Source organism: Bacillus rossius, chromosome 2, assembly GCF_032445375.1.
Source record: "Bacillus rossius redtenbacheri isolate Brsri chromosome 2, Brsri_v3, whole genome shotgun sequence".
NCBI classification, from domain to species: Eukaryota; Metazoa; Arthropoda; class Insecta; order Phasmatodea; family Bacillidae; genus Bacillus; species Bacillus rossius.
This window is the reverse complement of record NC_086331.1, coordinates 62,259,683-62,282,810: the sequence shown is the minus strand read 5'-3', so window position 1 is coordinate 62,282,810 and position 23,128 is coordinate 62,259,683. Positions and strand designations below refer to the sequence as shown.

Below are 23,128 nucleotides of genomic sequence, written 5' to 3'. Positions count from 1 at the left end.
TGCATTTTCTTTATGCCTTCTTGGTTGAATCTGGAATGCAGCTCACTAACAGCAGAATCGACAATCATGAACTCTCTGCGGAAATATTGATCAACAGTTGTTGCTTCAAAAGCATCTGCTGGCCCAGTGAAACATTTCGGTGGTTTCCTTTGTCTTGGTAACTGCAACTCTTTCAAGTTGTGCTCTGTAGTAAAACTGTTTACCTCAGTAAGTATATTTTGAAATTCCACTTCAGATCTCATTTTTTTGATTGAGTCTTCTATCAGAGTAACTGCTTCCATCATTCCACTAACAGTCTGTTGTGAACAATGCCTTGTTGAGTACTTATAATTTCTCAATTACATGTTTGGCCATTACAAGTCCCAATACAGTTGAGCTTGATTAGAATTGTTCTAACAAACCATGAGCATGACAGTTTTTCTCCGCATTCAACTGCTCTAGTGTTTCTAGAAGCAAACCATAGTTTTGCAAAATTTTATCGAGCTGACTTCCTCGGTAAACCCACCTCGTAGGACAGAGAGTTTTAAGGCGGGTATCCATATGTTACAAACGACCGTATCGTGGCCCCGTGGCGTAACCAAAATGTTCATATGTGGACGGGACTCGTTGCAGCGTTGCGTGTCAAAACTTGACACGAAGATACGCAACGGGCTCGATCCGCCAGTTGTCGGTATTTTGCCGTCACTTCAAAGGAAGTTACGGCTCGACGAGAGAACCAGTGTGGACGGGTGGCGTGTCATTCTTCCGTTGCTCGCTCACACACTCAGCGTGAAGCTACGAGAGAACATCGTGCCTGTTCGTTTTTATTTCCTGTTTGTCGTTCCAAGTGTACGTTTTTTTTATTTGGCGAAATGGAAATGACTAAAGAGGAGACAGTTCATTTGATTGAAATTTATAAAGAAAGGAGTGTGATTTGGGATCCACAGCACCCAGACCATTGTAATAAATGGTGGAAAGAAGATGCCTGGGAAGAAATTGGTACACAAATGGGGAAACCAGTTGAGCAGTTAAAGAAGAAAATGGAGAATCTTCTAGCAGCCCTGCGGCGAGAAAGAATGAAAATGAAAAAGAGCATGGGTACCGGTAAAGGTGAGTGAATTACAATTATCAGTGCGATTGGAAATTTCCATAAACAATATCTAGTTAATTTAAAACCCCTTATGTATAAATTTGGAACAAACATTTTTGTTAGAGATGAGTACAAATTAAAAAGGTAAAACAATAACAGAAAAACCAATGCTGCAAGTAGTTATACGCGTCACATAACTTTATCACACAAGAGTAACGCGTGTTATCAGTTTTATGAGCTAATGTAGGTAACTGTGCGTTCTTCAAAGAGAAAATTGTCAACGTTTTTGCCCATGTTTAAGAGTAGAAATTATTTCAAATTGAACTTTAAGTTTGTAAGTCAACTAAATCATCTGATAAGAAAGCAGTTAAAATTTCTTCCTAAAAAATTGCAAAATTAGTGGTTATACAAAATAATGACAATAAAGTGAGATTTTAGTACAAATCCCAAATAATAAACAAAAAATTATAAATACTGCAACGGATATAAGATGACAATTGTTGAAGTAAATATTGGATACTGTTATTTTTTTTTTGTTAATAATGTGTGCCACAAATGTATATATTTTAGCGCACGGAGTTATCTCACAGGGTCAGGTATATATACAAACATAATCAGCGAGATAGCGCGAATATTGACACATAATGTATTTAAAAGATATATCATGTGTTATGAAATATAACACTGAGCTACATTAATGTGTACAATAACATAAGTTACTTGATGTAAAAACATTACAACAAAGTGTTTTGTTTTGCAGGTGCGGATCAAGTTTACAAAAGCCACTGGTTCGCATTTGAAGCTCTGAAATTTATATGGGACAAGAATAAGCCTAGACCAACATTAAGTACAGTGAGTAAAACTTATTGATATGCTATCACTTCTCATTAATAATTATTTTGCCATGCTAGTTTCCCTTCATCCATAAAATAGTCTGCGAGTTCCTCTCTTACTCTTACAAGCATAGATTTTGTTCTCCTGGGTATTCTTCTGATAGGCAGGAGTGAACCCATCGTATCAGGTGTAGATAGGCCTACTCTCCAATTTCCATCTGCAACTACACCAGCTTCTTCAGAATCAAATGTTCCTTGTGGGGTATACAATCCAAATGAATCGGTTCTTCGTCGTAGGAAGTTATGTAACAGACAAATTGTCAATACAATAAGTGAAGCCTTTTCTGGTTCCAAAAGCATTGGTTTCCTTAGGACTCGGAACACTGATGACACTATTCCGAAGACATTTTCAACTACTCTGCGTGCCCTACAAACCCTGTAGTTATAAATTCTTTCTTTAGACCCTTTGGGGTTGTAACCTGGATAAACTTTCATAAGATTTTCAGACATTGCAAATGCTTCATCTCCAAGGAAAAAGAATGGTAGTTCTTGGTCTCTTCCATTTAAAGGTGTAGGCCAAGGCAGATTTAAGCGGTTTTCCTCCATTTGTTTGTACAACTCAGTGTTAGCGAACACTCCTCCATCTGAAACTCTACCCTGGCAGCCCACGTCCACAAACATGAAGTTGTAGTTAGCATCAACTAAAGAAAAAAGCACAACACTAAAATAGCCTTTATAGTTTATAAACTCACTACCACTTTTTCTTGGACTTTGCAGAATCACGTGCTTCCCATCAATAGCCCCCACACAATGTGGAAAGTTCCATGTTGTTTCAAACTCTTCAGCTACTTTTAACCACTGTTTTGGTGTTTTCGGTATCTGGAACAAAACATAACCATGTGCTTAACATTCGCACATACGTATGTGTATGTTAATATATATTATAAAGTTCATAACATAATGAATCATGAATATATTAACTTAAATACTAATTTTAACATTTGTAGATCGAAATTAAATAAAACACACTAAGAGATATTTCTTAATGCATATTTTGAATGACTTTGAGAACAATCGATTTCTCGTAAACGTTTCATACCATAGAATATTTTATTCTTGTTTTGAATTTCAGATCCAAACTAATGGCGATGAAAATGAATCCTTGGGAGAGACTTTGGTGGATGGAGAAACAGTAGGAACACTGTCCCCTGCTGTAACTTCAGAAGGAAGTGTGGCGTCAGCCACAGCCACCTTGCAATCGCTCCAGCAGTCAAGGCGCAAGCGGAAGAAAGCACCATCAGCAATATCTGAGGATGAGCGTCTGGAAAAGGCTTTTGGGATTCTGCTCGAATCGTCTAATAAGGATGACGAATGTAGTCACTTCGGCAATGTTGTTGCTTCAAAATTACGCTTATACAACGATGAAGTACGCTGTGTAGTTCAAAATGAAATAATGAACATATTTGTAAGGGCCAATAAGGGATATTACACAAATCCACTTATTAACTCTCCTACTCAGCAAGGTGTCATTCCCTACCTTCAACCCAGTCACTCTGACATACCACAGTTTCCCATGTCACCTAATGCTGTGAGTGTCAACAGTTCTCAGTTGTCATCACCTACGCTTTCTGACGATTACATCATTGAGGATCTGATATAAATTATTATGTGCATTGTTTTATGTATGTAGGTCCTTATCAATACTTTATAAGCAATAAATCATTTTAAAGACATTTATGATAGTGTTTTTTTTTTTGTTAAACCAACCTTTGTTAAAACAAATCAATAAACTTAAATTATATCACTAAAGCTTATTGTTGGAGAATTAAACAAAAATAACGAATGTCTACATTTCCTCTCCCCCCCCGGACCCATCTTTGTACAGAGTTAAACAGTTTTATAACAAAAAAACATGTAACTTACCTCAATGTATTCTTCCAGGGTTTTCACAATAACAGCACATACTTCTGGAACAATTTTGCTTATACACTGTTTCGAGATTTTGAAAAGGTATTGAAGGTATGAATCACCGGTGGCCAAAAAGCGCAGTGTTACTGCCAGCCTTTCCTGCACGGAGATGGCTTTTCTGAAATGGCTATCTTTCTTCTGAATTTTCGGCCCAATCGAACACAACAAAAATTCGAATTCCGTCGGATGCATTCTCGTAAAGTTCTTGTATAGTCCACTTACTGCCTGAAACTTCAAATCAGCCAACAAACCTGAACCACCGCACAGCTCTCTACTTGTAAATACTTTTGACATCCACCAACGAGGTGACTTTCTATTCTTTCTTTTTTTAAGCATGTAGTGTATGCAAATGTAGGCTGCTGCTGCAAGCTGAGTTGCGCTCATGGCTATACACTGCTCTTCTGGTGTAACGGGATGTAACATTTGTTTTTGATACGGATACGTTGCAACGGATGAATGACACGGTAGGAATTCTAACATCGTTGCACCGTGTCGTGTCAGGGGTTTATACGTTACGATGACACGCAACGGCTGACAGGCAACATATGGATACCCGCCTTTATACTTGTGATATTCATTATTGGAGAGCTAGATTTCAGTTCCATTATTTTTTTAAGCTCGTGTCTAGCATTGAGTGATTGACTAAAAAGAACATCAAGATCGTTAGCCAATTGCAAAGCATTTCTAATAACAACTGAAGCGTCACAAGCGTCATGAAGCACAAGATTAACAGAATGTGCCCCACAATGAATAAATGGTGCAAGTGGTTGTCGTTCTTTTACTATAGCCTGTACGCCTTTCTTGTGGCCACTCATGTTACCCTACCAAAAATTTACAACAGAAACCAATAAAATACAACAGTTTAGTAACTCTGCTTAAGTAAATACATATGTAGTTGCAGTTTAACATCTGCCTACAATATGAAATTGGCAAATTTCATGAACATTATAACTTTACTAAAGCACAGCAAACCTTTTAAGAAGTTTTCCTGATTAATTAGGTTCCAAAAATTTAATTACTCTCTATTAATAAAACAAGACATATTATGAAGTTTTTAGTTTGTTAAGAGAAATTGGCCAGTACTTACAAAAATTTCTTAGGTGAGCTTCACTCTACTTATAATCATGTATTTAGTGAGTAACTTCTGTTATGACCAAGGAAACTTTGTAAACTAAATATTTTTCTCCTTGTAATTAAATTAACACAGTTTAGTAGAAAGAAAAGTGGTATGCTAAGCAAAAATGAATGCTATCATACAATTATAACAAATGGATGGTAGGTACTACATTATTTAACACTATCTTTCATCGAATGTGTTAAAATAACCACAAACTTTTAACAAAAATAGTTTTTTAAAAAAATTCATCATCTGACTAAGTATGTGTAATGAATGATTTCAGTTATTTGCAACAAATTATTATAATGAATTAAAATTACATATTTAGAATTATTGAAATAAATGCTTGAGGGGTCTTGCAGGCAGTTATTTCTAAATCAGACCACTTGAAGCATTGACTACTTTTATAAACTTAGTATAAACATTGAAAATATTTGTAAATTAAAATCTAAGTTTGAATAATTTCATATAATTGTGAGTAGTACACAACTTAAATTATTCACTTCCTCCATAACATAGAAGACAGGTAGCTTCACGTACTCACAGGATAGCACTGTTGTAGATGTTATCTATGTTAGAGTTGGCAACCTTGTGTAGTGAGTAACAACTGAAGGCGGTATGTCGCCATCTCAGTGTGTGTTGTATGTGGTTAACAGGTTATAAGTAAAGATATGTAACCTACAAGATTGTGCTGTATAACTAATGCATTTACAAGATATAAAAGTGACTAAAACATGGCGCAGTCTCGTGGATTTTTCATGTAACCTATTCATGTATAGTTCTTCACAGGGATGTTTGTTTGCGATTTATGAACCTGCAAGCATGGTTGGTCGCGCTATCCACATTCTACAGAGAGAATAGAATTGGTGTGTGGCATACGAGATTGTGGATGTTTCTCGGATTATTAGTGTACCGAGCTTCTGAGTGACTGATGTTTGCGATGGCCGGCCTCAATATTGTGAAACTTCCAGAGAGTGTTGATTTGCAGAGCTCTACTGCACGTGAGGCCTGGGAAATTTTTGAGGGCGACTTCGACAATTACTTGATCGCCACGGGTCAGGATGAGTGCCCTGACAAGGTGAAGATTGCCCTTCTGAAGAACATGCTTGGTTCGCAAGGACGGTCTCTATTTGAAACGTTTGACATTACTGCAGCGGACAAGTTAGTGTTTAGTAAAGTGAAAGATGCTTATAGAACATTTGTAGCGCCCAAAACCAATCCTCTCTACGACCGATTCATTTTTCACCAGCGTGTACAGCATGAGGGTGAGACTTTTGACCATTTCCTGACGGACTGTCGTCGGCTAGTGAAACCGTGCGGTTATGATCGTCCCGTACCACAAGAGGAAAACATGCTGATAGACCGTATTGTTCAGGGAATTAGGGATTCAACGTCTCGAGAGGCGCTATTGCGAATGGAGAATGCAACATTGGTTAAAGTAGTGACACACTGTCGGCTGGTTGAACAGAGTCAACAGCAAGCCAAAGAAATTCAGGCCAAGACTTGCTTTCAGGATGGTATAAGGGCACCGGTCGATTTCGTAGCAACAAGAAAGGGGCAATTTGCAAAACCTAGGGCCAATGTTCACCCTGCAGCCAGTAGCAATGGTGAGTACACATGTTCCAGGTGCCAAACCAAGCACAAACCCAGGCAGTGCCCCGCCTATGGGAAAAAGTGTGCCAAATGTGGTATCTTAAACCACTTTGCTGTGTCGTGTAAAGTTCGCAAAGTGCGGGAGGTGAAAGTAGAACATTCCTCCAATGAATCGTTGTATTGTGACACTGTAGTCATTCATTCTGTAAGCCCTCGCAGTTCTAAAACATCGCATCCTAATGAGTGGAGGGAGCAAGTGTTGATTGAGGTCAAGCCCATTGACATAAAACTAGACCCAGGGTCTGAGGTCAATATCCTGCCTCTCAAGTTATTTAAGAAAGTAAATCAACAGTTTAAAGTTAGACCAACGGCTCTTAAAATTGAAGTTTGGGGTGGCACTGTTCTTCCCGCCACGGGAGTCGTTGAGTTACTGTGTTCTGTCAAGGGACACGAACGCTACACACAGTTTGTTATTATTGATTCTGATAGCACCCCACTGCTGGGACTGCAGTCCTGTGTTGACTTTAACCTGGTTAAAAGCGTTCACTCTACTACTGAAGTTGCTAAAGACAGCTTTGTTAAGAATAATTTTGAAGTATTCTCGGGTATTGGCTGCTTTCCGCAAGTATGCAAAATACGTATAAGGGATGCTAGCCAGCCTGTGTACAAACCTCCACGACGAGTACCCCGGGCTATAAAAGGGGCTTTAAAAGAGGAGCTAGATAGACTGGTTCAGAAAGGGGTCATATGTAAAGTGCATAAACTTGATCCCAAAGCCTGGGTAAGCAACCTTGTTCTCGTTGAAAAGTCTACTGGCAAACTACGACTTTGTTTGGATCCAACGGAACTTAATAAGGTTATTGTGAGGGACTATCACGCTATCCCTACACTCGAAGAGATGTCGGAGAAGCTGACTGGCAAAAGCTCCTATTCAGTGTTTGATCTCAAGGAGGGGTTCCATCAGGTGCAGTTGGACGAAGATTCATCTCTGAAGTGCTGCTTCTCCACCCCCTTTGGTTGCTACCGCTACCTGCGCATGCCATATGGCATTACCAATGCGCCAGAGACCTTTCAGAAGTTTATTGAAGAGAATTTCGGTGACATTCCAGGTGTGGTGATTTTTTTTTGATGATATTTTGTGCACCGGACGAACTGAAACAGAACATGATGAGTGTACGCAACAGGTTGTTGAGCGTGCTGCACGTCTGGGGATAAAATTTAATGCTGACAAGCTGCAGTACAAAGTTTCGCAGGTTCGCTATGTTGGTCATATATTTTCTGCGGAGGGAATGTCACCGGATCCAGAGAGAGTTCGAGCTTTAACCAGTCTCCCTGCACCCAGTTCTCGCAAAGAAGTCCAACGAGTTTTAGGTATGTTCAATTATGTCCGTTCTTATGTCCCTAACATGGCCAGTATTTGTAGCCCTTTGTACGACCTCCTGAAGTCCGATGTGGAATGGGCCTGGTTGCCATGTCATGATGCAGCTTTTGCTCATCTTAAGTCCTTAGTTTCTAGCGCACCGGTTCTGGCAACATTTGACCCATCATGTACTCTTATAGTTCAGTGTGATGCATCGCAGAATGGTTTGGGAGCTACTCTCTTTCAACAAGGCCCGAATGGTTTTCAACCTGTTCATATTGCTTCCAGGTCACTGACTGACTCAGAGAGAAACTACTCCCAAATTGAAAAAGAACTGTTGGCTGTCTCATTTGCTGCCTCCAAATTTCATTACTATATTTATGGTAGAACTGTGCAAGTTCAGTCTGATCACAAGCCCCTTGTTAATGTAATGGCCAAGTCTATTCATCAAATTGGCTCAGCACGGCTTCAGAGGTTACGCCTAAAGCTGCTCAAGTATGACCTGGATGTAACCTATCTACCGGGCAAGTTCATGTATTTTGCAGATCACCTGTCACAAGCCTATCTTCTGGACAAAGTACCTGAAGACCTGGCAATGATGGAGGTAGTTCACTCGGTTAGCAAACACCTGCCCATGTCCAAACAGCGTCTGACCCAATTCCAGTCGGAAACAGGTAAAGATCCCTCATTGAGTCTAGTATCCAAATTTTGTAAGTCCGGTTGGCCAGCATATAATCTATTGCCTAAAGACTGTAAGCATTATTACAAACTGAAGGACGATCTGTGCCTTGAAGGGGACATTGTATTTCTTGGTGACAAAGTAGTGGTTCCCTTATCCCTGCGGAAATACGTACTCAAATTACTTCATGAAGGCCATTGTGGAGAAACCAAAACCAAATCCAAAGGCCGCCAGTTATTTTATTGGCCTTCAATGTCATCAGATATTGTTACTTTCATCCAACAATGTTCGATTTGTGAAATGTTCCGCCCAGCCAATTTCACGCAGCCGTTGCATCCACATCCCACTCCAAATCTCCCATATGAACATGTTGGTGCAGACATCTTTGAATTTGCGGGAAAACCTTACCTTGTTCTCGTGGATAAATACTCTAAGTGGATCGATATTTGTGAACTCTCGGCAAAATCTTCTACTGCTGTGATTCAAGCTATGCAAACTGTTTTTGCCACTCATGGTTTTCCAAGACTTTTGTGGGCAGACAATAATCCCTTTAGCTCTCATGAGTGCCGTCAATTCTTCGCTCAGCATGAAATAGAGTTGTGTACTAGCAGTCCCCATTATGCACGCAGCAATGGGCTGGCAGAGATGGGGGTTAAAGTCAGTAAAATGTTATTGCGGAAAAGCCAAGGAACTGACTATAGAGAGATGCTTCAAGAATACAGGACAACTCCCCTTCCTGGTTTGGACTGGTCCCCAGCTCAGTTGCTTTTCAATAGACAGCTCAGGACCAAATTACCTGTGTCGTACAATTCCCTGAAACCTAAGGTCATCCAGCCTCGTCATGTGGTTCGGGCTCTTGTCTCCAAGGAGCAACGGATGAAGGGTTTTCATGACAGAACAGCTCGACGACAGGAGGTGCAGCTTGTCAGGGGGGACCGGGTAGTTGTCAGGACAAGCAGTTCTGCCACCTGGGAGCCTGGTGTGATAGTAGGGCAGCATTCATCCCCCCGCTCGTATTGGATTCGCATGTCACGAGGTAAAACAGTTCGTCGAAATGTCATCCACATTCGGAAGTCAAAAGTGTCTGAGCAGCCAAAAGTGGCCACTCCGGTCCTGATGGAAGTTGATTGTGGAACCCAGTCAGGCAACGCAGAGTTGCATCATGGTAGCAAGGAGCTGGGTCCACTTTCATGCTCGTCCCCACTGGAATCAGACTTCCGAGGTTTTGAGCCAGGCACAGGACAGTGTACCATAACAAGAAGTGGAAGGGTGGTCAAGCCAGTGAAGAGATTGGATCTGTGAATGGATCTGTGAATAATGACATGTAACTAGCCTCTGACAGGGAAGGTGTTATAGATCTCTGTGTTTGTCTATTAGTATGATGTGTTATTGTATCCTATGTGTACTCTGTGTTGCAGGGTTTATTCTGTGCAGTGTTCTATGTGTAAGCAGTCAGTATTTTAATGTTAAAATTGAAGAAGTGATTTGTCAAGAGTTAATCTAGAAGAGGGAAGGTGTTGTAGATGTTATCTATGTTAGAGTTGGCAACCTTGTGTAGTGAGTAACAACTGAAGGCGGTATGTCGCCATCTCAGTGTGTGTTGTATGTGGTTAACAGGTTATAAGTAAAGATATGTAACCTACAAGATTGTGCTGTATAACTAATGCATTTACAAGATATAAAAGTGACTAAAACAAGCACGACATGCAATTTCTACCTTCACCTGAAGAAGATGGTTAAAACCATCGAAATGTCGTGAATCGCGCAGCCGTGTGAAAATGTGCTGTCCTCGTATGTGTTTTTACCTACAAGTGCTATCCTGTGAGTACTTGCAACCACTTTTCTTCTATGTTATGGAATTAGTAGCCTAGCGGCCTTGAAACATTCAATTTGTATTCAAAATATTCAATTTGTCATATTTGATATATTGTATAAGGTTATTTAAATTGCATTTTATACTACACATGGAAAGAAAATTATACACAGTAGTGAATTTAAAATGCTCACGAGACTAATTACAGTACATAAATAGTGTGATAAACATTTATAATACATAAATTAAAAGAAAAGTATGTAGGCAAGAGTTTCAAAGCCAAAAGATAGATAAATTCAATTAAACACCTCCTTTAGTGAGAAGTAAAATGTTTGCACCATCTAGAGTGACCAGTTTTTCTGTTGTATACATATTAGGAGTGGAATCATTTTAATTGGTTATCGACTTATTTTTAACCATGATTAACAGTAGTATTTTTGCTTGATTTTGTTCATTTTAAAATAGTTCAAATTTTATTGCTGGTATGTAGTTAATTTCTACTAAATACAAGCATTAATTGCAGATCAGTTCAGAAAAAATACCTAATCTCTTTACATTCGAAGCTTCGAAAATTAAAATTTTGTCCGAACCTAATACCAATGACTACAATTTTAAGTTTGATTTCAACAAATTTCAAATTTTGCACAGCATTAAGAGAGCTCAAATGTGAGTTCCATACGCATTTCCTGAAGACATCCACTGCATAATCTCTTCACTCCCTTTTATCTGTCACATTCACTTTCCTAAAACAAATAAAAACTGACATTTCACACAGATATCAACAACAGCATGAAAGCACTAATTTTAACATGAAAATAGTAAATAAACTCTAGACAAAACACACCATTTCATTTGCAAACATTAATTAGTAAAAGATCACCTAAAGAAGAAGGCTTAGCAGAACCAAAAGACCATCTGAAAAAATAAATCTCCAACAAACCACTACCTGCCTTAGCATTAATACTTTTAAGTGGTGATGGGTAGGTGGTAGGTGGCAACATCACTGCCAAATGCAGACAAGAATCACGAAATGTAACCGAGTGTAATAAACTAAATCAATTTATTTAAATATGTAGCTTGTTTATAATGTATACTTGCTTAAAATCTGTAATGATTTTGTTGTATAAAGCCTTAAGTTCTGTATCCCCTTTAATGAATCCTATTTTACGTTTTACACACACACACAGATATATATATATTGAGGGCGTACCGGTGTTGAGGTGGGAATATCGGTGGAGATTAATGGGCGCCACCACGTGAGTGGGCACGTGGACCCGGCTGGAAGACTCTAACTCAGTGCGTTACGTGGCCCGTGTGCGGCGAGATATTAGCCCTCCTGATGTTTTACGCAGCTCCTGTCCCTAACTAAGCCCGCTCTCAGCGTCTGGCACGCTCCTAATTGTCGCAGTGGGCTCTCAGGGCGTCCCACACGCCGCTGACCAGGTTAAGGACCCACGTGGCCCCCGAACACAAAACACGTAACTCAGTTAATTGGTTTTTATTCTACTCACGGTACACGTCTTTACACGATCCTCTGTTGATACAGCTATAAACGCCCGAGGCACGAATCAGATTAAGTGAGGAGGCGGACCACGCACGTGGTTGCCTCAAGGTACAGACACGTCCGCCCTCGGCCGGCGGGAAAGAGAGACTGGGGTGAGCTCATGGCTTGCGGGAGGCAACATGGCGCCCCTTCGCGCCGAAAGCAATTACCGTTACAATTCAGCTGTGGCGTGCCCCGGGTTACTATTAGAAAATACATAAATAATTTTACAAAAATTAGTAAATTACTTCCAAGTCCAGACCGTCTGTAATAGTTACTTATATGAATAAAATGGTTTAAATGAAGTTGAATGCTAGTTCCTCTGCCGCCCGCTAGGGAGCGTCCTTGTTCGTGCTTGCACTTATTAAATAACAAAACATCATGAATTAGTTAAACAAAAGACGCATACATAGCCGTTGTGACACTATTTCGGGGCAAAAAGAAAAAGGATTACAATATTTATTAATATATATTAGGGGTGCGGCACACTGCATCTAAGCGCCCTCTTGCCGGGCTAGCAACACACGCACACACGAGCGGGAGGTTTGAACAGAGATGGTGTTTGGGCGGTGTCATATCGGGCTCAAAGGGGCCGCAGGCCCGGGCGACGTCAATATATATATATATATATATCTGTTATAATAAAACAAACTTGAAATGAATGTCTTTTATAGGTAAGTCGTAACTTTTTAGCAAAGCAATAGATTTTGTGCATTATTGTTTTCTAGATAAATTTATTTTAAGTAGACTCCTTCTAATTCTCTAATATTAACATTAAATACAATAAAGCTTTTAATACTTGGTTTTAAATACTTGTTTTTTATGGATAAATAAAATATATTATGTAAATTAAGAAAAACCTGCTATAAAAATAATTATACTAAGTCTCTAACAACATGAATTAGTTCACAAATTTGAAGTTATGTATTTTTAAGGTTATGCACAAAATCTGTAAAAGCCAGTTCTACAATGACAGTCGTAACAACAGTTTTGAGATTGTTTGTACAGTTGTAAGAAGCTAGTCGTAGAACGTGGTTAAAATCTATGTCTTGCGACTTTGACGACTATAAACTGCATTAAAAACTGATGTTGGCTCATGGAGATGTTTATTTTTTGAACTAGTCATACTATTTTTTATAGTGCTTATAAAAAACTCGTGACTTTTAAAATTTCATGTTGCGAACTACAAGAACTCCATGTGCTGACCAGAAAGCCAACACAAATTTAAAAATTATCATCATACCATAAAATACCTGATGTTGCCATGCAAAGCATTAATTGTAACACTAAGGGAAAAGAAATGCTCATTAAATGTTAGGACTCAAACCTGCAAACATTAATACCTACAAACTGTGCATAAGGGTTAAATTACAAGTGTATAGACACAAGAAACCTACATGGAATTGCAAATAGTCCAGTGTTGCGAATGACAAATGGATAAAACTAATTTTGTCAAGAAGATATATGTTTTTACTTAGGTTAAAGATACATATTAATAAAACCCACTCTGAAACATGCATTAAATTATTACGAACCAAATATTAATATAGTTGGGAAAATATCTGGAAAAAAATTTTTTTTTTACTGGAACAAACATATTGTTTACAATCTAACCTTTGCATTATGCAAAAGTATTTATTATAAATTTCTGTATAAGAGCAGCTAAACAGAACTAAAAACAACACATTTAAATAGTATTTCTTAAAATAATAAGTTTGTTACATACCGATTTCAAGATTATAACGATCAAGACGATAGTACTGTTTCGGGAGAGGGGGGAGAATGTGTTTTAGGATAATATTAATTCATTTACATAAAAGCGAATGATAACCGGGATATATTGGACAAAAAAGTAATACGGATTAAACTTTAGGGATCATCAAGTAGTATCAGGGTGCCTACCAGTCCCAAAAGCAAAAATCAGTGACTTTTTGGGGACTTTTTGGGACCTTTCAAAAAAATTTTATGACCAAAAATTTTAATATATATTATGCATTAGACTCTTTTGAAACAGAGTACACAAAATTTTTTGAAAGTTATCCCTACCAAAAATTTACAACAGAAACCAATAAAATCCAACAGGAATTTCAGTGTATCCTGTTGTATGACAGATGAGATTTCAGTGTATTTTATTGGATCCTGTTGGGTTTTGTTGTTTTCTGTTGCGAAGAGTTCTGTTGTATTCTAGTGTTTTTCATTGCATTCTGTTGGGTTTTGTTGGTTTTTTTTTGTTTTTCTTGCTGTTCTTTAGTGATTTTTGTATAATTGTTTTTTTTTCTTGTACATAACCTGTTTCATGGCGGATGCCTTCGGGGGTAATGCCGATCAGTGATCACATTTCCCACCACTGATCGGCATTACCCACATAATTTTTGGCATTTAAGAAAAACGTTTCTGTTTATCGTTTACATATTTTATTTACCGAGTTTGATTAGTGTAAAATTACCATTGGATAATAACATTTCTCTAAATACATTTTTCATTAACTATTTAACACATTTTTATGGCTCACTCTCTTTGTACAGGCTGGGACACACTGCAAGGTTACGAATGTGACATTTGTTTGCTACGAAAGTGAATGAAGAAATTGGCAAGAACTATGATTTCTGTTAATACATATTTAGGGGTTATAGATAAGATTTATTAAACATTAAGGCTTGCGTCAATGATTGACGCTTGGGCTTGGATGCACAGTAGGGAATAATGTAAATTTTTGTTTGTTGTTATTTATGTTACATTGCTTTAATATATCCAAATAAAAAATATGCTTTGTTGTTTTACTTGATGCAACGTAAATAATAACAAAAAAATATGTAAGTCCCTACAGTGTAGGTACCCAAGCCCAAGCGTTAATCCTTGCAGGGATTCTTTTAACAGTATGGAGGTGCGAATTGCCAACGTGTTACGTCCGATAGCACGTAATGTGACATATAAAAGAAATTATAATATTTATTCAGGTTATGGGGGATCAAAATGTACAGGGCCAAGTGATAATCTTGGATACGCGATACAGAACTTTTACCTATTGATATTATATCAGTATTAATGTACGGGATACATGGTGATGGTAATTAGACTTTACATATGTGCTTCAAAATTATCAGCAAAACAACAGAATACAATGAAAAACACTGGAATACAACAGAAACCAACAAAACCCAACAGAATACAATGAAAAACACTAGAATATAACAGAAACCAACAGAACTTTTTGCAACAGAAAACAACAAAACCCACCAGAATACAATGAAAAACACGGGAATACAACAGAAACCAACATAACTTTTTGCAACAGAAAACAACAAAACCCAACAGAATACAATGAAAAACACTGGAATACAATAGAAACCAACATAACTCTTTGCAACAGAAAACAACAATACCCAACAGAATACAATGAAAAACACTGGAATACAACAGAAATCAACAGAACAATTTGCAACAGAAAACAACAAAACCCAACAGATTACAATGAAAAACACTGGAATACAACCTAAACCAACAGAACTCTTTGCAACAGAAAACAACATGTCCCAATATAATACAGTGAATAACACTGGAATACAACAGAAACCAACAGAACACTCTGCAACATAAAACAACAAAAACCCAACAGAATACAATGAATAACACTGGAATACAACAGAAACCAACAGAACTCTTTGCAACAGATTGACGTTGTACCTCCTCTTTATTTAAACAAAAACTTGGGTTACACTCCTGTCCGCGGCACAATTTTCTGTACATGGCCATTGTAGTGCCACCACTCGTCACCAGATGGCAGTTGTAAAATATGAACAGACAATGTATTATAGTTATGTTAAGACATGTTATGATTGTAAATATTTATGAAGATTATTAAGTGTGTAGTGTAAGAATGTTTCGTAGCCTTGTAAATAATATTGTAAATGCAAACCATCCAAAGGGATAGCAATATGTAAAGTTGTAACATGAACGATTGTAGAAGGGAAATGTATATATCATGCGGGCTAAACAAGACTAGACAGCTCTCTCTATGCAACATAAAACAACAAAACCTAACAGAATACTGTGAAACCACTGGAATGCCATAGAAACCAACAAAACCCAACAGAATACAATGAAAACACTAGAATATAACAAAAACCAACAGAATTCTTTGTAATAGAAAACAACAAAAACCATCAGAATACAATAAAATAACACTGGAATACAACAGAAACCATCAGAACTATTTGCAACAGAAAACAACACAACCCAACAGAATACAATGAAAAACACTGGAATACAACCAGAACCAACAGAACTCTTTGCAACATAAAACAACAAAACCCAACAGAATACTTTGAATAACACTGAAATGCAACAGACACCAACAGAACTCTTTGCAACAGAAAACAACAAGTCCCAACATAATACAATAAAACCCACAGAAAACAACAGAATCCATTAGAATGTTTTGCAACAAAAACCAATAGAAACCACTGAAATACACTAAGATTTACAACAGAAACCAACAGAAAGCGGCCAATTCCCGCATTAAATACAACAGAAAATCCTGTTGTATCCTGTTGTATTTTAGTTGGTTTCTGTTGTATTTTCTGTTGTTTTCTGTTGTAAATTTTTGGTAGGGATGCACTATCATCTAACCTAAATATTCTATATTCAACTATTTACCGACACTAAAAACAGTTTATACACTTTTCTAGAGTTTTTTCCATTCATTCTCTGTTTCTAATAATTCTCCTTTTTTCTCTTCAAGCAATTTTTTCCTTTTTCATTTCCAGTAATTTGATTTCATGTGCAGCTCTTTTTCTTGCATTTAACACCTCATACTGTTCGTTATGTTTCCTTCTTACCAGAAATAGATATTTAATTGATGTCAGTTATAAATGACTATGTAAATCATATATGAGTTTTAAAAATGTAAGTGTAAGTTTTTTAATAGATTACCCTTGTGTGCAAGAACAGTATCTTTTGATAAGTATAAACAAATCTTAGAACAATAGCTCATATCCAATCCTTTATACTCACTAGACGAATGGAACAATTTTAATTTTAATGACCTTAAGTTTGTGTAAAGTTATATTATTGTTAAGATGTTTTTCTTTAAACTTAAAAATGTGTATATATTATTATTATGTATTTTCAATGACAATGTCTATTGCACCCTGTGTCTAATGACAATAAATATTATCAATTATCAATTAGGTCTTCCTTCCGTCTTGCTGAGGCGTGCGTGCTATAGGTGTGCTGAATACGTCTACACAGCTTTTTGAACTATTAAAACTTCACATGCAAACACCCATTGCTAATAAAAAACAATATAAAACCGTTGAAAACACAGTTTTTGTAAACACGCGTCCAGAAAATACTTCTAAATCTTACAAAAACACTTGATACTTTTTATCGGTAATCTTTTACGCAGAAAACTTCAATTAACCAATATATTACATTGTATATCCTTTTACTGCAAGCATTAAAAAGTTACCGATTAACTGCATAGCCATCACGTATAACACACGCTCGCGGCGCCATATTGTCAACAAAACGATACACTACCCATCATGCCACGTAAAGCGAGACACTTGCATGACGAAACATATTTGATGTTTACATTCTTTGATTACGGTATTTGTTTGCATACAGTAGGTTAGTTTTCGCTGAAAAGTTGGAAAAAGAATGAAAATTTTAATATAAAACTAAGCTTTAAAGTATGATAAAAGAAAAAAAAATACAATACAAGCACCCGTAGTCGTAGACTGGAAATTATTATTTATATTATGAAAAAATAAAACGTGACCCATATGGCCACTATTGTGACTTATCCGTGACATCCGTGACCATGTGTTCAATTCCGTAACTTTTCCGTGACTTCCGTGACCGGTAGACACCCTTGGTTTATTTCACAGCAATGAGTGAAAATATTTAAATATCCTATGTACGCAATAACAAAAGTATAGTGGATATTTCTAACACACAGTCTAGGTTCTATATAGTAATATGTAAAATACTTACTATACAATGTTTAGTAATGCTATGCTTAATACGAATAATGTATAAAGAACATAATCATACCTACAGTTCAAAAATCACTACAAACATAGGTAACCACATGAACAATGCGGACAATAACACATCAACAGGAAACAAATGCACAGTTCACTGTATAGATTAGATTTCAGCTATGTACCAGGTACATCACTTGAAATATGTTCCATTTTCGAAATACTGTTATATTTCATACATATTTCAAAACACATATATATGAAATGTTGCAAAGAAACATGTCTGAAATGTTTATGAAAGCTGGATTGTGAAATGTTATGTATTTGAAACATTGCAACGTAACTGAAATATAACTGAAACATTCTGTGCTGTATGGGTGAAAAACACTAGAATACAACAGATCACTTCGCAACAGAAAACAACAAAACTCAACATAATACAATGAACAACACTGGAATACAACAGAAACCAACAGAACTCTTTGTAACAGAAAACAACAAAACCCAACAGATTACAATGAGAAACACTAGAAAACAACAGAATCCAACAGAATCCAACAGAATACAATGAAAAACACTGAAATACAACAGAAACCAACAGAACTCTTTACAACAGAAAACAACAAAACCCAACAGATTACAATGAGAAACACTAGAAAACAACAGAATCCAACAACCCTTTGCTACATTTTTCTAGCAACGAATCTTACAATGCTGAAACTCACCCCAACCAAAAATTAAATAAAATTTGGGAAGTGTATCAGAACCTAGAGAAGAAATTTTTTGGTCTCTACACACCCGAAAGAGACCTTACAATTGATGAAAGTTTGCTGTTGTACAAGGGGAGACTAGGATGGGTTCAGTATATTCCAAATAAGCGTGCCAGATTTGGAATAAAAACTTTCATGTTATGCGAGTCGAAAAGTGGCTACGTGGTCTCTACCATCATATACACAGGGAAAGGTACTTCACTGAATGAAGAGTTCAAAGAACTTCCGATGTCATCTCAAGTTGTGATGACTCTCATGAAGCCCTTTTTAGACAAGGGATATTGTCTCACGACAGACAATTTTTATACATCACCACAACTTGCAGATATTCTGGTTTCTCGCAACAATGACACTTATGGCACAGTAAAAATGAACAGAAAAGAAATGCCAGGCCAATTTAAAACAAAAAAAACTGAAAAGGGGTGAAATTACAGCTTTTCAGAGACGAAAAGTGATGGCTCTTCGATGGAAAGACAAAAAGGATGTCGTTCTTCTCAGCACCATCCACAATGCAGATACGGTCGAAGTGAAAACTGCCTCTAAAACTGTAACAAAACCAAAGGTGGTAGTTGACTACAACAACATGATGGGAGGAGTTGATTTAGTTGATCAACATATGTCCACATATCCACTTCCTAGGAAACGTGGAAAGAAATATTATAAGATTTTTTTCCACCTAATGGAATTAGCATTGTGGAATTCCTACATTATGTACTGCAAACAAGGTGGCAAAAAATCTCCGCTACAGTACAGAATGACAATTGTCCAGGATATATTTGAAAAATATCGCCCGTTTGTCACATCTCCATCTCAGGGACGTCCAGCTACCACAGCACATCCTCTTCGTCTGACAGGAAGGCATTTTCCTGATCTGATACCAGCTACTGAGAAGAAAGCCAACCCAACAAGGCAATGCGCTATGTGCAGCAGAGTACGTGACTCAAATGGCAAGAAAATCCGCAGAGAAAGCCGTTACTTCTGTGCAGACTGCAATGTTCCTCTGTGTGTAGTGCCGTGTTTTTCGTGTGTATCATACCTCACACAAGGTAGAATGAACCACATGGTATAATGTGTTTTATTCCTTAGTGTTTGAAGTGAATAAGTCTACAAAGAATTAGTGATGTATACAATTTTGTGCGTGGAAATTTATGACACGAGTTAACTCGGGATAATAACTATTGGAAAACAAAAAATTAAATATTTATATGAAATTAATAAATAAATGTATCAAACTTATGTGCAATGTCATAGACAAATATAGTTATTTTCGAATATGCAATAAAAAAACTGATGTTTTTGGATAAGCACTGTTGATTTTATTTGTAAGGGAAGGGGTTAATAACAAGATTTAATCAGGGTAAAATCTGCAGTTACTAAGGTCACAGGGGTGACTTGGACTTGGTGAGAGGCGAAAGCTCTAAGCGCTCGGCCACCGCGGCACACAAATTTTTTTTTGTTTTGTACTTTTGTGTGTAATTGTTACGCTTGCGGTTTCTATGATAGTTTCCTTACTCATTTTTGAACACAGGCACCTGTGGCATTGCTGTCACAATTCAATGTTATACTATCCATCCTGTTAATGAGCGACACTATTTTTCTTATGACAACTATTTATATTAAGTACTTAATTGGAGAGATACCTTATGAAAGAGTGTATATGGGCAAAAAAAAAAGTGAGAGGGTGTTTGAAATGAAGTGAACGGTGTGCCGCGCCGAAAGGCAGGGAAAAGGGAAAAAAGGAAATCCCTGAGAATACCAGCTTTCCGAAGCATCATCCCGGCATAATTTCCACATCCGAAATTTGGATGACCCCACTGAGAAACGAACCAGGTAACTTATAATAACTGCATTTTTAAGAAAAGGACAACTTTTTATTTACATGAATACTTGTTCTATGTTTAGTAGAATTTTTTATGTATGCATAGCCGTTAAATAGGTTATTAAATTTGTGTGGACTTTCTAAAAAGAAACATTTTTATTTCAATGTTTACAACACAGTAAGTTAACCTTTTAACTTTGTTATCTCTTTTATGTTTAAGGATGAGTTACTACCAGCAAGGGACAGAAACTTAAGACTACAAATTATAAAATTACAGTTAAGAGTTAAGTGTTAAATGTAATGGTTTAATGGTAGGTAATTCAAAACCGCCTCCTACCTCCCACTCCCCCCCCCCCCAAACACACACTTGTTCTTGCCACTTTATTACAAAGAGAATGATTAATAATCATTTTTATAATTTGTTGTACCGCCAGAATTTTTCTCATGATAGATTGTTACTCACCTCAGTTCCACTTATTACTGGTTCACTTCCGTTCGATGAAGTTTCAGCATGAGCATCTTCACACTGTCTTTTGGCTATTGAAAAATATGCTAAAACAGTTTTTTGTCTTTTCATTGTCGATAAAATGAAATGCTAATGCACACGTAAGTAGTTTGACTCTACATCTACAACTACAACAAAATAGCGAAATACTTAAGGTTATTCAAGGAATGTGCAAGTACACTCACAGACGATATGTATAGGTGTATGATACACGAGGAGGGAGGGAGCTAAGCTGCCTAATGACAGCAGACATTAGGTCTGGTTGCAAAGTGGAAGGGGCGTAGTCCTGCAGGTATACTCTATTTCAAATAACATCGGTACGTTTTGACAGTTTAAAGTAAAGTCACTTTACTATTTGTTTTTGAATGTTATAATTTCGATGCTGGACATATTTCTTGCACTTGAACCTTTAAATACATGGTACCCAATTCGCTTAAAATAGCTTAGATTATTGATTTATTCAAATAGCATAACAGTAATGCGGAATAATATTATAAAATAAAAATATCACGGTCTAGAAAGTTGGGGGGGGGGGGGACAGTCCCCTCCACCCAAAAAGTTCAGGGGGACACGTCCCCCCGGTTCCTACGCCCTTGCTTCTAAACCTTCCTTACCATCCCTTCCCCCCTCTCCTCTCTTCCCCTCGTCCCGCCCGCTTGGTTACTAGTATGTGAGCAGGCCACTTCACTCGTCTGTCGACTTTTAGCGGTCCTGGTTCCCTTCGCGGTCGCCCCTGTGTCTGGTAAGGCATTAATACAGTTAATAACACCCTTAAGATACAGCCACCGAGTCTAGGGAAGCACGCTGGGGCCGATTGACCTACCCCATTGGTTAGACGAGCTAACCTGGCGCCCTCCCTGAAAAACACACCATAAAACACCACCAGCCCCTTAGACTCGCCGCGCGACTCGAACCCGAGACCCCGGGCGACGGCAGCATGTAAATATACTAGGTAATAAAAATGTTATTTATGGATTAATTCTAAATAATATGTTTACCATGACAGACCAGAAAAAAAATCATTAATGTAATGGCTACCTATCATAGCTGTTTTGTTTATATCAGTGAAGCACCATAAACATCTCGGTCACGGACGACCAAAATCAATGCCATGTTAGAAATACTATAGACAAAATATATTGAAAATTGCTGAGGAAGCACATGCTACAAATTCTTACCTTTTAAATAAACTTTTTGTTGCAATAACACCATCACTCAAAAATCCCCATCCCCCCCCCCCCCCCCTCATACAATACAATTTTACCCAACATTTTTTCTACATGAGGCACAAGTTTTTTCATATCCTGGGCTATATTAAATCATTTTAGGTTTTTTTTTTTTTCAGCAGGCGTAGATGATCGCTACTATAAACCTTCGACAATCATTGCAACGTCTTCTTACAGAAAAATAAAATCACAAAGCACAATCAACATGCAAGATGCCCGTCGTTCCTTTAAGCAGTAGCAGATCAACCAATCTTGGAGCTTAAAGAAACCTGTGCATTATGCAGCGTTGCCATGCGGAGTTATCATGTTTTGAATAAGCCTCGTACCACGATTTTTAAACATACGTTTTATGAAAAATTATGCACAATTTACATGTAAATGTGGCATAAGTCCGGCCAAAAAAAGGAAATCATAGCAAGATGAATAAACTAAAATGTTTATCATTACGTCCCCCATATAAAATTTTTATCACAGTGCTCAGCAAACAAATTGTATTAGCTCCTCATATTGCTGTACCAGTTGTGTCACGTGTCACGCAATCAGGTGAACGAATGGATAGTGGTTTAATTTTTTTTGTGTATTCCTCAGACGTTATGCCTCAAATGAGGGAAATGGTATATAGATGCAACAGCTTCACAAAGGATACAAATGCAAGCAGATGATTGGTCGAAAAATATATCATAACAGCGTCCTGCATGCGGAAAATGTTTCGATGGTCATAATTGTTATTGCTTTGAAACAATTGTATAAAAGTTTAACTATTACTTAAGTTTAAGAGTGTAAAGATAAACTTTATTACATTATTTTATTCCCGAAATGATGAACATTATATGCGGGAAGCATCTA

At 37.4% G+C, this 23,128-nt stretch overlaps 1 protein-coding gene across 1 annotated transcript in view; it reads right to left on the bottom strand.

Moving 5' to 3' along the window:
• The window catches only part of LOC134529322 (uncharacterized protein KIAA2013 homolog), a 138,981-nt gene that overhangs the window by 761 nt on the left and 115,092 nt on the right, over nt 1–23,128 (bottom strand). The gene's annotated exons all lie outside the window — the stretch shown is intronic.